We start from the raw sequence: 14,976 nt of genomic DNA on the forward strand, positions 1-14,976 counted from the left end.
CACCTCACTGGGTGTAACCTTATCTTTCCACTTCATACACATGATGGATCTGAACCAGCACAGGTGAAGTTTGTCTTTGACTCAACAGCTGGACTACTTCCAAGATTCACAACCACAGAAAAAAAGTCCCAAATCCCAGTTCTTCTTATCATCTGACATTTATGGAACAGCCATAGTGGGTGAGATGCTAATACAGTTAGACACGGTTCTGGTAAAATGAACTTACTGCTTAAAAGCTTATTCATCTATTGAATGTAAGTGTTATAAGCAACGGAAATAAATAAATAAGACAGATGGTACTTGGAGGTGATAGTGAGGTGTTTCTCACAAGCTTGGAAAAAGGACAAGTAGTTGACCTCTAAGCAATAAGCTACTTAAATAAAATGCATATTTGAGGAGACAAAATGTTTCATTACCCTTTGGGAAATGTGATTTCAGAGGACAGTGACCTTAGGACCACAGGCCTGCAAAATGCGTCTCCAGTTAGTTTGGGACTGTTTTTGATGGCCAATGTGCCCATTGCTCTTTGTTCACATTTGCATTGCTCTCAAACATGTGTTTTTAAACCATGAAACTTTATCACCACCCTCAGTTTGTTTTATAAAAGTCACACTTATTAGACTATGAAGGAGCTGATTTGCAAATATATTTACTCTGGGAACAGAGCATGGCCCAAGCTAAAGAAATAATGTGCCTTCAGATGAGGTGTACAGGACACAAAATAAGTGATCAGAGAGGCTGAGTTTTGTGATTTGTCTAGAACTGCCAATACAGAGAGATGTTGATGGGGCAAAGAGGAGAATTGGTGCAGTCATCAGAGATGTGTGTATGCCTGTTGTGTGTGTGTGCACACGTCTCTTGAACTGTTATCTGTCCTTACCATGATCTGCATAGAACGTCCTTCACTACTATTCACTCTCCCTTTGCAGATATCTGAATAATGGCCCAGCTTCTCAGATAAAGGAATACCAGGAAAGCATTGCTGTGGTTAGTAGAAAAGGTATTCTGCCTCTGGAAAGGGATGTCATCCACTATGGATAGTAAACATTTTCATTTATTTTTCTACTAAAGGCCTGGTGCACAAATTCATGTACCAGTGGCGTCCCTCAGCCTGGCCTGAAGGATCGGGCTGAAACCGGCTCTCCAACATCCCCCAAGGGGTCCCGGATTGCAAGAGGGAGCGGGCCAGGCTGAGGGACCCCACTGGTGCATGGGGCTGGGGAGAGATGCAGGAGGTTAACCAGTCAGGGAGGGACTGCAGGAGGGCCCCAGGGTGTGTCTGGCCGGTCTCACTCAGTCCTGATCGGCAGGACCCCAGCAGCAAGCTAACCTACCAGTTGGAGCATCTGCCCCCTGGTGGTCAGTGCATGTCATAGCAAGTGGTTGAGTGGCCTAAGCATTATCATTAGCATATTACGTTTTGATTGGTTAAATGGCTAACTGGTCGACCGGATACTTAGTATATTAGGCTTTTGATACATAGGATTTATTGTGAGTTAAGTAGAAATGACCATCTCAGAATATCCTTAAAAGACATAGGCCCAAGTAATAGTTTTGCCACTTACTAAATGTATATTTTAGGCTAGGCTTTATGCCTCTATTTCCTCATTTGTATAATTGGGCTTACTAAAATATTGTGGGATTGCTGTAAGTATTAAATGAGATACCATATGTTCTATACCCATAAAATCATAAACATTCCACAAATATATTTAATATTAAATTTTGTTTCTACTATGATTCCTTATTTCAGAGATCAATAGATAGCAACACAATTTTACAATGTGCTAAAGCTCTTTGAACATGTTCCTCAAAAGGCCATTGTTAACGAAATAATGTTGCTTTCTTTCATTCACACTGCAAAGATACTGTCAAGCATTCACAGCAGTCCCTCATAAGTGGTACTCACCTTGCAAAACCTAGGGGATGTAAATATAGTCCCTGCTTTAAGAATTTTACTCCATGGTTGTGAGTCCATGATGTCAATATCATTACCAGCCAATGAAGGCCACAATGGATTATATTTTCTGAAAGATGATTTTTAAATTTTCGGAAGAAAAGAGGAAATCTGAAAACAATCAAAAAAGTCTCACATAGTGGAAGGGGAACCATAGAGCTGGAGTTGGTATACTGAAGTCTAGTGACACATTCAAAAAAAATTCAAAGTTCTAGTTTTCTTCTACCTATGAGTAATTCCACATATCTAAGTCATAGCTTCCTCTATTTTATGCAATATAATTGACATATAAATTATATTAGTTTCAGATGTACAACATGTTTTGAGATATATATATATATATACATATATATATATATATATAAATGGTTAGTACAATAAGTCTAGTTAACATCCATCACCACACAGTTATAATTTTATTCTTGTGATGAGAACATTTAAGACCTACTCTCTTAGCAACTTTTGAATATTCACTACAGTATTATTAACTATAATCACCATGATGTACATGACATCCCCATGACTTATTTATTTTATATCTGGGAATTTGTGCCCTTTGACCCCATTTACCCGTTTAATGCACTCTCCACTCTCCACAGCTTCCTCTTCTTAAAAGTGAGTCTAATAATACTTTCTCTACTCACATGATATTGTTAAGGAAGAATGACAGATACGTGTAAAAAGCAAAGTAATGTCTATATTCAAGATTTCTATCTTTTTTCCTAGACTGTGAGCTCCTAAAAGATGGGACCTTGCATCTCTGTACTCAGTGCCTGTTCTATAGTGGGCAGGCTTATAGTGAATGAATGGATATGCCAGTTATCAATTGGTTGGTCCCGAGAAAGAGTTGCTATTGGAGGTGCTGAGTAGCACACAGGCAAGAAGTGGATTCCTCAGAAGCTATTGCTGTCTGTGGCTAAGGGAATTTAGGCTGTGTGAGGGAATGGCCTAAGGAATTCCTGGGCAGGTCTTTGTTCTGACAGAAAGTGGTGGGAAAAGGTCCCAGCTCTCTGATGCTGTGAGTACTCATCTGAGTGAAGCAGGAAAGTCAGATGAAACCAGTTAGGGTGTTCTGCTCAGTGTGGCTGAGTGTGATGGATGGCTTGGTGTGCTGTTTATCTAGTGCAGGTTGGTATTTCACCTCTGTTTTCATTAAACTGATGGTAAGGTAATAAGTCTTTCCTCTGGCTGAAATATCTGTCTTCGGCCATTTGTTGATCTTCTTGAACAGGCACCTCAGGTGCACAGAAGTCCCCCTACAGGAGGTTTTGAATGAAAACTTAAATAATGCTGCTCAGCATCCACCAAGCTCTCAGGCAGCACAGGTGCTGCCAGACTTGCTGTGGTTATGGGGTGCAGAGTCACATTTACCCAAAGAGAGTTGACCAAGGAATGCTGTGAGGTAACCAAGGGGCAGACATAACACTTTATTTCTCTGGAAAGATTCAAACTTAAATTAAGCTCCTGTTTCTAATAATTCTGAAATAACAATGTCAACTAATGAATTATTTTTATTCATTCATCCTTCAATTAAACAACTATTCCTTAAATATTGGTGTAATGTTTCCAGACACTGTGCTAGGTACTGGAACTATTAAAATGAAGGACAGTCTCTGACCTTAAGGAATTTCTAGAAATGGGGTAAGAAACAAGCCAGCGATGACAGTTTGGCTGTGGTAGCACAGAAGAGGAGCACCTGACGCATCTCCATTCCACTAGAGAGTGGGGAGGGAGAAAGGGCTTTCAAGAGGCAGTGATGTGGAATGAATCTGGAAGGACATGTGGGAGTTAGCCCGGGGGGAAAGATATAAAAAATTATTTCCTTTCAGATCTGTTCTAATATTCAAATAAAATTATAAAGGCACATTCAGAAGCTGGGAAACACTCTTTTGCTTGAACACTGATGCTTCCTGTGGATTCTGAAGGAAGCTGTTGCTACCAGTGGAGGCTTTGGTGGTCTGGGGGACTCAGAGGTTGAATAAGCTTTCATAGTTAGGAGACTCTTAAAAGGCTAGAATTCTATAAAAACACTTTCAAATATAAAGTTGTGATCCGCATATGGAATTTTAAATTTTCCAGTAACCACATTATAAAAGTAAATACAGGTGAACTTAAACTTTAATAATATGCTGTATTTAACCAGTATATCCAGAATATTAGCATTTCAACATGTAATCAACATAAAAAATGAGATATTGTAAAATCTCATTTTCACATTAAGATTTCAAAATCCAGCATGTGCTTTACACTTAGAACACATTTCAATTTGTAGTAGCCACATGTGGTCCATGCCTCTCAAGGTGAACAGTGCCGTTTTATGGCATCAAATCTCACTGTGCTCACAAATGAAAATGAACCCAGAGCACTCTGGCTGGGTTTATTCATGACTATTCATTCCATCACTTACTGTATTTTTCCATGTATAAGACACCCCCATGTATAAGATGCCCCTCACTTTTCCAACCCAAAATTAAGAAATCAATATTTTAAACATAAAACAGAACACATTTTTATTTAGTAATTCCCGCAGTAATATCATACCAGCACTATGATATTATGCAGCATATCACTTTATTCAGCCTCAGTTGCATCACTGCTCTCTTCTTCATCACTATTAGTTCCAGACATATCAATTTCTTCAACTTCTATTGTATCACTGCTGTCTTATGAGTCACTGCCTATATATGTGAGATCATCCTCATAAACTGGTGGCATTTTCTGAGCTAACTTTGTTCGTGTTCTCATGGCCAACCCTTCTCTCCCCATGAAATTGAAGCACCATTTTTCCTTTCCTGTAAAATCAACAATGTTCATTTCGCTTGCAAACATTCTTGCCTGACATTGAATCAGCTTGGTTGACACACATAAGCCACTCTGGTGCTGCTCCACAATCCAAGTCTGAAGCCTCTGCTCCAAGTTTTCCCATTTTGCTGGTTTTCCTCTTAAGGCCTTCTTCTTCTTTGGCATCTTAGGGGTTGTTCTTCCTGTTTTCTCCACTGTCTGATCATACACACTCAGTGGGAGGAGGTCCAAATTGTCTCTCTGCAGCTCTATTTCCATGCTCTTTTGCATAGCTGATTACATTCAGTTTGAATTTTGCAGAGTAAGACAATTGCTTATGGGTATTTATCTTTTTATTTTTTAACATCTTTATGGGCTCAGAACGCCCTGTTGCATCCTCACACTCCCCATCTCCAATACGGCATCAGCTGACATAAGTAATAATAAGGCAGGTGACTGGAGAAAGCCTGTTGGACAAGGCATGGGCAGCTATTGCACCCGTGTGGCTCCCTCCTTCTGTATATAAGACATGGATCGGTTTTCAGTCTAACGATTTTAGAAAAAAATAGCATCTTATACACAGAAAAATACGGTATTAAAGTAGTATTTACTTTCTTTACGAAGGCAAAAACAAAGGTTCTACCAGGATTTAGGTTATATCCTAAGTATTTCTCTTGTATTTGACAGCCAACAGTTTATAATGACAGGCCCTATACCTCATAACCAAACTATGATAGAGTCTTTGAAAGAAGACGGTTTTAATTTTTTGATTGTTTGTTTGTTTGTTTGTTTAATTTGTATTGAGAACATAATGTTTAGTACTAGCTGAGCTTTTTGCTATGCTATACTATTATTTAGAATTGCATTAGCTACAACATAATGTCTTTGTTTCCTCTGAAAGAGGACTGTGTAAATTGTGGGTACGACCAAAGCATTTGGGGCCTCACAGGTTGCTTATAGATTGCACTACCACAGGGCCAGTTTGTGATTACGCAGACGTGATACAATTCAGGGCCAATTATTCCCTTACAAAAGATGCGGTCAAGGCAAACCTTCACACATAATGCCACCTGTGCTCATTTTTTTTCTTATTGGACTCGTCACAGTTTGTATGTGGAGTATTTTCACTGTGAGCCAAGACAGGATGAAAGTCCTGCCGATGATTCGCCTTTGGGAAGGCAGCAATCTCGCTGGGTCTCAATTTCCCCCTCTATGCAATGGCAGGTAAGAACTTTGGCCCCAAGGTCTTATCACCATGAAGATATAAACAAATCCTTCTCATCTTTCTGATTCTCAGTTTAGCACAGTGCTGATGATTGCAAAAGATTTCTTCAATCCCAAAAGGTTACCCGGGGCCAACCAGTCCGTCACTTTTCCTCTCTTCTCTTTAGTGGGTCACTCGCACTTTGTGACAAGAACATTACTAATTGCACAGCCAGTGCCAGGGGCACTGTGGAGTCCTTGAGGAAGTCACTGTTAGCTACAACCCGTATAAAAACGGATTATTCCCGAGAGAGGCCACATGCCGATCTGAGAGCAGGCAAGGCTGGTGCCTCAAAGTTCTCCCAACACGCAGAAGGTGCACAGCCTGGGGCCAACTGTCTTAATGGCAGCCTTCTCAGCTGTGAACAATGAGGCCAGCAGTCCTCATGGCTTTTGAAGAGAGCTGTTTATTAATTAGTTTGTATTTCAAAGTGCGTCACAGTGGAAAGTTTCACTGCAGAATCAAGGCAAATTTCCTTTCATTTTATCCCCCACTACATTAGGAAGGAAAGAAACTGTGCTCACTGAGGCTGGGAGAAGAATGGAGGGATTCAGGCAAGAAAGCTAGCAACCTGCCTCCCAAAGGCAGTGGCTCATTTCCCTGACTGAAAGACGACGCCCATTACAGGGAGCTTTGTAAATTAGGTATCACAAAGGGCAGCCAAACCTGCTCTCTGAAGAACTGCATTTGTTTTAGACTTAATTTTTATGATCCCTTCAAGGAAAAAAGAGGGGAGGGCGGGGGTAAAAAAAGAATATGAACCAAATTACACTGTCATGGGGGATTTGCAAGTGCAACCTTCCCCTTCTTCCTAAGGGAGGGGCATAAATGATACTACTTTTTCTTATTTTTGAAATAGGAGGTTGGACCTATTTGAAACTCAGCCTTTAGATACGCAAATCTTCTTGTCCTACTTCTAGCTTAAGAAGTATGCTCACCAGACTTTTCCTTAGATGATGTCCCACCACTTAAAGAGTAATTGTTCAAAACAGAAAGCGAACTCATTCATATTCTCCTTATGATTAACTGTCCACTAAACTTTTTTGTTTCCTCCCATACTGTGGGAATGCAGCTCCCCTTTGCCTTCAGCTGAGGTCATGTGACAAGTTTCCATCAATGGAAAATGAGTAGGAGGAGGGTTTCTAAGAAGTGGATGGAGTCTATCCTACTCTCTCTGAGCACTGGAAATGATTACAAAGACCTAAAACAAGGCTGAGCCTCAAGACAGAAACTGGAATCTTTTGTCCCACAGATAAGGAACATCTGCTTTGGGCTGTTATCTGAGTGAGAAATAAACTTTTATTGTTTTAAGCCAATTTTTTGAAGTTTATTGTTGTAGCAGCTAATGCTACTCTAACACACACTGCCAGTGCTGATCCTCTTCCCCAAATTCCCCATTATAGTTGTCTTTTCCTTGTCAAAACATGAAACCTCTTTAGGACTTTCATGACACCCAGTATAGTGCAGGGCATATAAAGTATTCAATAAATGCATGTGGGAGGGAGGGAATGAAGGAGGGAGAGAGGAAGGAGGAAGGAAGGAAGGAAGGAAGGAAGGAAGGAAGGAAGGAAGGAAGGAAGGAAGGAAGGAAGGAAGGAAGGAAGGAAGGAAGGGAGGGAGGAAAGGGAGGGGTGGGTGATTGAATTAATGTGTCTGCATTTAAGATTACTCATTTTCTTTTAAGCTTTGAACCTCAACATGCCCACTTCCCCCTTTTAGGTGGTAAGGAAGGGAAATATTTCTCCATTCTTTATGATCTTTGAAAGGATGGACACAGAGCCATGGGAGAAATCACTGGCTAGAGGAAAGCAATCCCTTAGAGAAGGCAATCCAAATATCATCACCCTAGAGAGCTGGGCCACCGCCAATATCTCCATCAGCAACTTGGAAGAGTTGTCTGTCGTCCCAGCACAATAAAACTGGAGACATGAGCATCCAGAGCTCCAGCCAGCACAATTACATGAAGCCAAGGCACATTATCACTTCTGGGTTGCAGGATTTATGACCAACTATGATGGAAAATAAAGACAGAGATACTTTACTTGTCTGAATTCATCACTCACAAAAGGCAGTATGTTTTAATCAGAGAGAAGTTGTTGTATTTTTTTTTTAATAAAAACCTTAGCAAACAGAGCAGAAATAGATGCCAGCACCTTAGAAAAAAATGAAAAAGGGTGCCAGTTTGCTCCTGTTCAGAAAATATGCCATTGATAGCTTTTATTGTTGAAAAACTCCTTTTGAGGCAAGTGTTTCTATTTGGGCGGTTTCCTAGGTGTGGGAACCGCTTCTAACTTGAGTGGAACAAAGGAGTAGGTTGTATTCTGTATTGGTTTTTGCCCATCCAAGTATTAAGTTAGGGACGTTAAGACCATTCTACCCCTAGGAAGCCTGTGATTGTCACTTGCCACGGGGATGCTACTTCCGGTGGCAGCACCCCTGCCATGAACAACCCGAGAGCCATGTTCTCACCAGCGGAGCACGCTCAGGCTTTATTACAGTTGCTCGTTAATTGTCCCCACTCTGGGATGGACACCCTGTGAGCGCAAGGCCCGTGCTGCTCCCAGCTCAGTGAGGCACATGGTGCATGCTCAGGAAATATTGAAGAGCTCTGATTAGGTTGTGATTTCGTGTAATTAAAAGTCTTTACACAGACAATTTTTTTGTCACTATCCATTCCCTTGCAGCCAGTGAAAAGGTAAACCAGTGTGCCTTTTTCCTAATGTTTACAAATTTCGCAATATTTTAACACATGGTGAATCCTCTGGGTAACTGTTTATCCGAACCAACAACATAGCCTCAACATTTCTACAAGGCGGAAAAGATTGTTTGAGAAAAGGAGGAAGGTGCTACATAATTTTGCAAACACAAGGTTTATCTCTTAGTTCGGCCCCAGCTTGGAGCAGCTTCCCAAACCCTAAAAGTGAGCTTGTTTCCAGAACACCTGAAACAGAGACCATGTTTTTATGGTGTTTGCCTTTCACAGTCAAGCTTCCATGAGGGAGCAATATTTCCTCTATATTTATTTTTAAGTCATTTGGGTTTTCCAATAAAACAACATTTTATTTTCCCAGATGAACAGGTTAGCTGTAATCTGGGAAGGGTTCTCCATGGGCTCTGCTTGTGGCTGGGACCCTCTGGAGTGGTCACGTGGAGAGGAATGTGTTATTTGCATTTCAGAAAAACACTTAGTTGGCTGAATGTCTAGCCACTAACATAACAGTTCAGATACAGTTATCCCAGATGTCCTTTCTAAATAGCAATCAGACTTCCTAAGTCCAATAAAAGGATGGGTATTGCGAAGAGGGGGGACCAGAGGAACAAACCATGTTTGGAAGCAGGAAGCAGGTCAAGGAGATAATAAAGGTTTGAAATATAGGAAAAGAAGAGGAGAGACGTATGGATCTTCTCCCCTGTAGATGTCCAGTTTGAACCTACTCCAGTTAGTGGGAAGTCAGATCATTATCTGATGTTCTGTAGCCACCTCCAAAATGTGTTGGTAGATTTAACCAGAGTAGAGTCACTGAAAATCCATGGGCACCACTGATTCGGGCTGCTCAGCACAGCTGTGACCCAAACCTGCCCGAGGCCCCCAATATCACTCACAGTCAGGATGGGGATGAGGGCGAGGGAGGCGCATGCTACCCAAGTCAGCCTCCATGGGAGACCTGAGGCGCTCCGCCCTGGGCCGCTCATTCAGCTCCTCTCTGGAATAATAAAAGGAACTCTTACCATTTGCCACAGCATGGATGGAACTGGAGAGCGGATAAATACCACATGATCTCACTCATTTGTGGAATATAATGAACAACATAAACTGATGAACAAGGACTGATCCAGAGACGGAGAGGCATTGATTGGACTGTCGGGCCTTGGAGGGAAAGTAGGGGAGGGTGGGGGTAAGGGGGAAAGATCAACCAAAGGACTTATATGCAAGCATATAGGCCTAACCAATGGACGCGGACAATGGGGGGGTGAGGGCATGAGCGGGGAAGGGGGGGGGGACGGGGGGGGGATAGGGGGTAATGTGGGGATAAGGACACATATGTAATATCTTTTTTTAAAAATGTTTTTATTAATTTTTATTTTGTTTAATATATTTTATTGATTTTTTACAGAGAGGAAGGGAGAGAGGTAGAGAGTTAGAAACATCGATGAGAGAGAAACATCAATCAGCTGCCTCTTGCACATCTCCCACCGGGGATGTGCCCGCAACCCAGGTACATGCCCTTGACCGGAATCGAACCTGGGACCTTTCAGTCCGCAGGCCGACGCTCTATCCACTGAGCCAAACCGGTTTCAGCCACATATGTAATATCTTAATCAATAAAAAATATATTTTTTAAAAAAAAGAGGCAAGAGGCTACCAGCCGTGGGCAAAGTATGGCCCGCAGGCCAGATCCGGCCAGTTTGAAATGACTAAAACTAAAAAAAAAAAAGACCGTACCCTTTTATGGAATGATGTTTACTTTGAATTTATATTAGTTCACACAAACACTCCATCCATGCTTTTGTTCCGGCCCTCCGGTCCAGTTTAAGAACCCATTGTGGCCCTCGAGTCAAAAAGTTTGCCCACCAAGCTCTTATAGATAGGCCCTTTTAGTCCTCGAATGGAACCATAGATTTACTTTATAAACATATATGTAAATATGTATACATGCATGATCAGTATTTATATAAAAAGAGAACGTAAAACATTCTAAACTTAGATTGCAGTGATGGTTGCACAACTCTGTGACTGCACTAAAAACTATTAAAGTATACATTTTAAATGGTAAACTTTATGATATATGAATTATATTTCAGGAAAGATTTTTTGAATGAAAGTATTTCATATATCCTTTTATTTTTCTTTTTTAAAAAAATTATGTGCCAGGATACACTCCAGGATTACTAAATGTTTGCTAATGAATTACATCTTTATTCCAATTTTAGAGCTGCCAGGCCACATTGCCCATGTAGAGGGCCAGCAAGAAAAATAACAAAAAGTTACGCTGACCCAGAGTGGCGCTCTGCATGTGCTCCCGCACTGCCTCCCCCACGTCCGCTTCTCCTCACCCGCCCTGGGGGTGGGTGCTTACTATGGTCCAGGAATCATCATTTGAAAGACGGTGTTTTCGGTGATTCATTCTACTTCTAACATTCTCCATGTGGATGAGATTGCTGGAAATTGCTGTGAATGTGAAAACTGGCGATTATTTTTTAACCTATCTTCAAAGCCAGTTCATACGCAATAATTCAGTCTTACACTATCTTGTGTGCTATAATTGCAGTTATTTTATAAGTGATAAAATCTTACAAGGGTTGTATTAGTCAGATTCACAGGAGCTATTCGTCTCCTTTTTTTGATGGGTTGGTAAATTATGTGAGTAGCATAGAGCAGTGTTTCTCAAACTATCTATTATGAAAGATCAAATTTTATAAAATGTTCAAGAGGTTGGTAGCTTTTGTAAAACCAGTAAAAATAAATTACCAGTAAAAAATAATACAACAGAGACATACAAAATAGAAACCCCTCTTTTTTTTTCAACACCTCTCCCTACACTCCCTTCTGCACCTGCTTGCGTACCTCCAGTTTTGCCTTCACCCACTTTCTCACTAGTCCTTCCCAGACACACACTGCGTCCCACTGCTCCTACCTGGTCACTTCCACTCAGAAAACCCCTCCAGCCCTGGCCTTCTGACCACCCTCAAGGCCTGTCCCTTGCCCTTGAATTAATAGACATTAGATTTTTAAATATTAAATTGAATAATATATTATTATATTAGATTTAATAACATTAAGTTACATTTTAATAGATATCAAAACAAACAACATAGGAAAAGAAATTGAATTTTTAAAAACTATACACATTGTTTATTGAAAATATCTGTGGAAGTGAATAATAGAGAAAATTGCTGTTATACTCATAATTTTTATAATTCTGTAATCATAACATACAATTTTAAGTGGAATAAATTTCCTTATTAAATATCTATATTTGCACTTTTAATGAACAATTTGTACATCAGTGTTTAATTTTAATGTTATGAATGAGTTTGCTTCTCACTTGTTTACTTATACATCTAGGATAGATGGATAGCAATACTACTCACAGGGGGAAATGTATGTTAAAACTTTCTATGTTTTAATACATAAAATAGAAAAACCAGTCTTGCAGAGATGTATTCATGGGAATGAGGACAAGACAGGATATTTATTTTTAACATTTCCAAAATAAAGCAGGTGATACTCTACTTGCAAAATTTTTCAATTCTTCATTACAAACCAGTTCCAAATATTCTGTAAATTTATAGTTAAATTTAAGTTAACTTTTTATGAAAGACAAGGATTCTGCCCTACATACTTTTGGGTTACAGCTGACAACTTTTAAATGTCACATTTTAACATGGTCCTGCTGCTCACCATGTAAGACTCACCTCCTGAGTTCATACTGCTATTTGGTAATGGAGCTGGGATTTGATTCCAGGCCAGCTGACTTCACATCCAAAATTCCGAGCCACCTAACCAGCCAGCCCAAACTGGCTTGGATTGGCACAGTTAGTAAAGGAAGCAGAGTATTTAAAATATGCTCTAGGCAAAATAGCTGGGCAAAAAATCAATACTATGAAATCTAAAAGGAATAAATGTCAATTCCTCTATTAGATTAATGTAAGTCAATTACACAAAAGCAGGCTAAGGAAGACCTGGCATGTCAGAGTCCCTTGGGACCACCTCATATCCTGCTGGCCTTATCTCTGATACCAGCCACTGCAGCAACATAAGTGCCTAGAGGCTCTATGGGCCACTTCTGCTACCAGCACCTCTTTCAAAGAGCTCACCTTCCAGTTCTGAGATTCTTAGGAATCACACTGGGAGAAGCCTGCTCAGGTTTCTTGCAATAGCAGGTGGGGAAACCCCTAACCAAGTGGGGATGAGAGCTGATGGGCAAATGCAATACGTATCCTTGTCAATGCTTTTCATTGTAAGCAGTTCTGATAAGCATATGATAGCTTCAGATGGTCCTGGTAAGATTCAGCCCCAGTTACCTGCTGCCAGAACCAACTTCATAAGCAGTTTTGATTGGCTTTTCCTCCCTTTCTGTTTCATGCTCCCTGGTTCTCACCTCTGATCCCTGGAATCACCTTCAAAGACACCCCCTCCACACAAGTTCTTGGCTCAGACTCTACTTTCAAGGAGTGTCTTAGTTTGAGCTGCTAAACAAAAATTCCACATAATGGGGCGGGGGGGGCGTTTAAACAACAAGCATTCAAGCATTTATTTCTCAAAGCTAGGAAGTCCATGATCAAGACACCAACAGATTGAGTGTCTAGGGAGAGCTGGCTTCTTAGTTCACAGACCACTGTCTTCTCACTGTAACCTCACAGGATGGAAGGAATGAGGGAGCTCTCTGAGGTCTTTTTCATAAGGACACATATCCCATTCATGAGGGCTCCATCTTCAAGACCTAATCACCTTCCAAAGACCCCACCTACAAGTAGCATCATGCTGAGGATTAGGTTTCAACATAAACGTTTTGAGGGGACATAAGCAGTCTACTGAACCAGATAAAGACATCAGCCTGGCAGCAAATCATGTTAAAATTAGATCTTAATAGATGACAAATTCAGCTTAAGACAGGAATGTGATATGATAAAAAGAAAGGAGAGAGGAGAGGAGATACAGAGAAAAAGGGAAGGAAGGCAAGGAGGGAGGGAAGGAGGAAAATTGGCACAAAGGCATTATTACCATCAGAAGACTTGCAGCAGATCAGTTGGCAGTATCACCTTACAATTCTCAGCATCCACAGAGACTCAGTCCTTCTCATGTTAAGGATCTTGGAATCATTTTGTGGGTACCAAACAGTTTGATTGACACCCTCTCCCCTACACACATATACACACAACTTCTTGAACACAGTGATTTGGTCTGGTCCCTTTGCAATGCTCCTTTTCAGCTCCATGCTCAGACCTCTGCAGCCTACACAAGGGCAGAGCCCCCAACCATCAAAGGATGTTTGGCTGGGAAACCCCGGGTTGACTCAGGGATCTGCTGTTTGCTTTGTTTGCCTTGTTTTTATTGTTTGTTCTTACTTATTGGACTTTTTGCCAATGGGTCATATGCTACAGCATCCTATTTAAAAAATATGTATTTTTATTGATTTCAGAGAGGCAGGGAGAGAGATAGAAACATCAAGATGAGAATCATTGATCAGCTGCCTCCTGCACTCCCCCTACTGGGGATTGAGCCCAAAATCTGGACCTGTGCCCTGTCCAGGAATGGAATCATGACCTCCTGGTTCATAGGTCATTGCTCAGCTACCAAACCACAGTGGCTGGGCACTTTTTCATCCTTGAAGAAAAAGGCCTGCTAGAACAGATAATGGGGATAATGCTAATAATACCTTGGAGATACATAGCATTTCTCTTTCTAAATGCTTAATGTGTTTTCACATCTGTGATCTCTTTTATCTTCATGACATGCCTATGAAGTGAACCAAAGCAGACAGGAGAAGGGATCTAGCCTGTATGGTTTCCAGTGTTTCTAGCAGAAAGTTTAAGAGACATTTAGCTGAGCCATAGGCTTTCAAAATATTGCATCTTCTAGACTGAGAGATCATTTGTCTAATTGTTTTCTTTGCTTTTGGGTTCTTTCCAAAGTTAATTACCAAACTTAATTAGTTCTAGTTATGAGATCTCTGAGACTATGTTCTTTATAAGCACTTGCTTCTTTATTAGTTGAGTCTAAATATTTATAAAATCTTTCAATCTAGTAGTTTAGCTTCTCTGATAATGGTTGTCTTTATCTCTTTGTAAAGGGAGACACTGAGAGAGAGAGACAACCAGCCTAAGTGTCCAAAGCTTGCAGAAAATGAAAGAGCATTTTCTTCCTCTTATTTTGTCTTCTGTGTTTTATTTTTAACTAGTTCCGGTGCACAAAAATTTGTGCTCTCGGCAGGGGAGGCGGAGGGGGGGGAGGGGTCCCTCAGCCCAGCTT

General features: G+C 40.8%; 1 long non-coding RNA gene across 3 annotated transcripts in view; it reads left to right on the forward strand.

The window, feature by feature from the left end:
• LOC118662196 overlaps positions 1-14,976 on the forward strand; it is a 99,224-nt gene that overhangs the window by 12,094 nt on the left and 72,154 nt on the right. Inside the window, exons 3-4 of one of the 3 annotated variants that reach the window (XR_004969619.1) lie at positions 5,845-5,962; positions 7,075-7,318. The exons of 1 other annotated variant lie outside the window; for it this stretch is intronic. This is a non-coding gene — a long non-coding RNA (uncharacterized LOC118662196). Of the gene's footprint in view, positions 1-5,844; positions 5,963-7,074; positions 7,319-14,976 lie in introns of those variants that run through there. One more of the 3 variants, XR_004969617.1, reaches the window with a different exon arrangement.

This window comes from Myotis myotis, unplaced genomic scaffold (genome assembly GCF_014108235.1).
Source record: "Myotis myotis isolate mMyoMyo1 unplaced genomic scaffold, mMyoMyo1.p scaffold_m19_p_8, whole genome shotgun sequence".
Lineage (NCBI taxonomy): Eukaryota > Metazoa > Chordata > Mammalia > Chiroptera > Vespertilionidae > Myotis > Myotis myotis.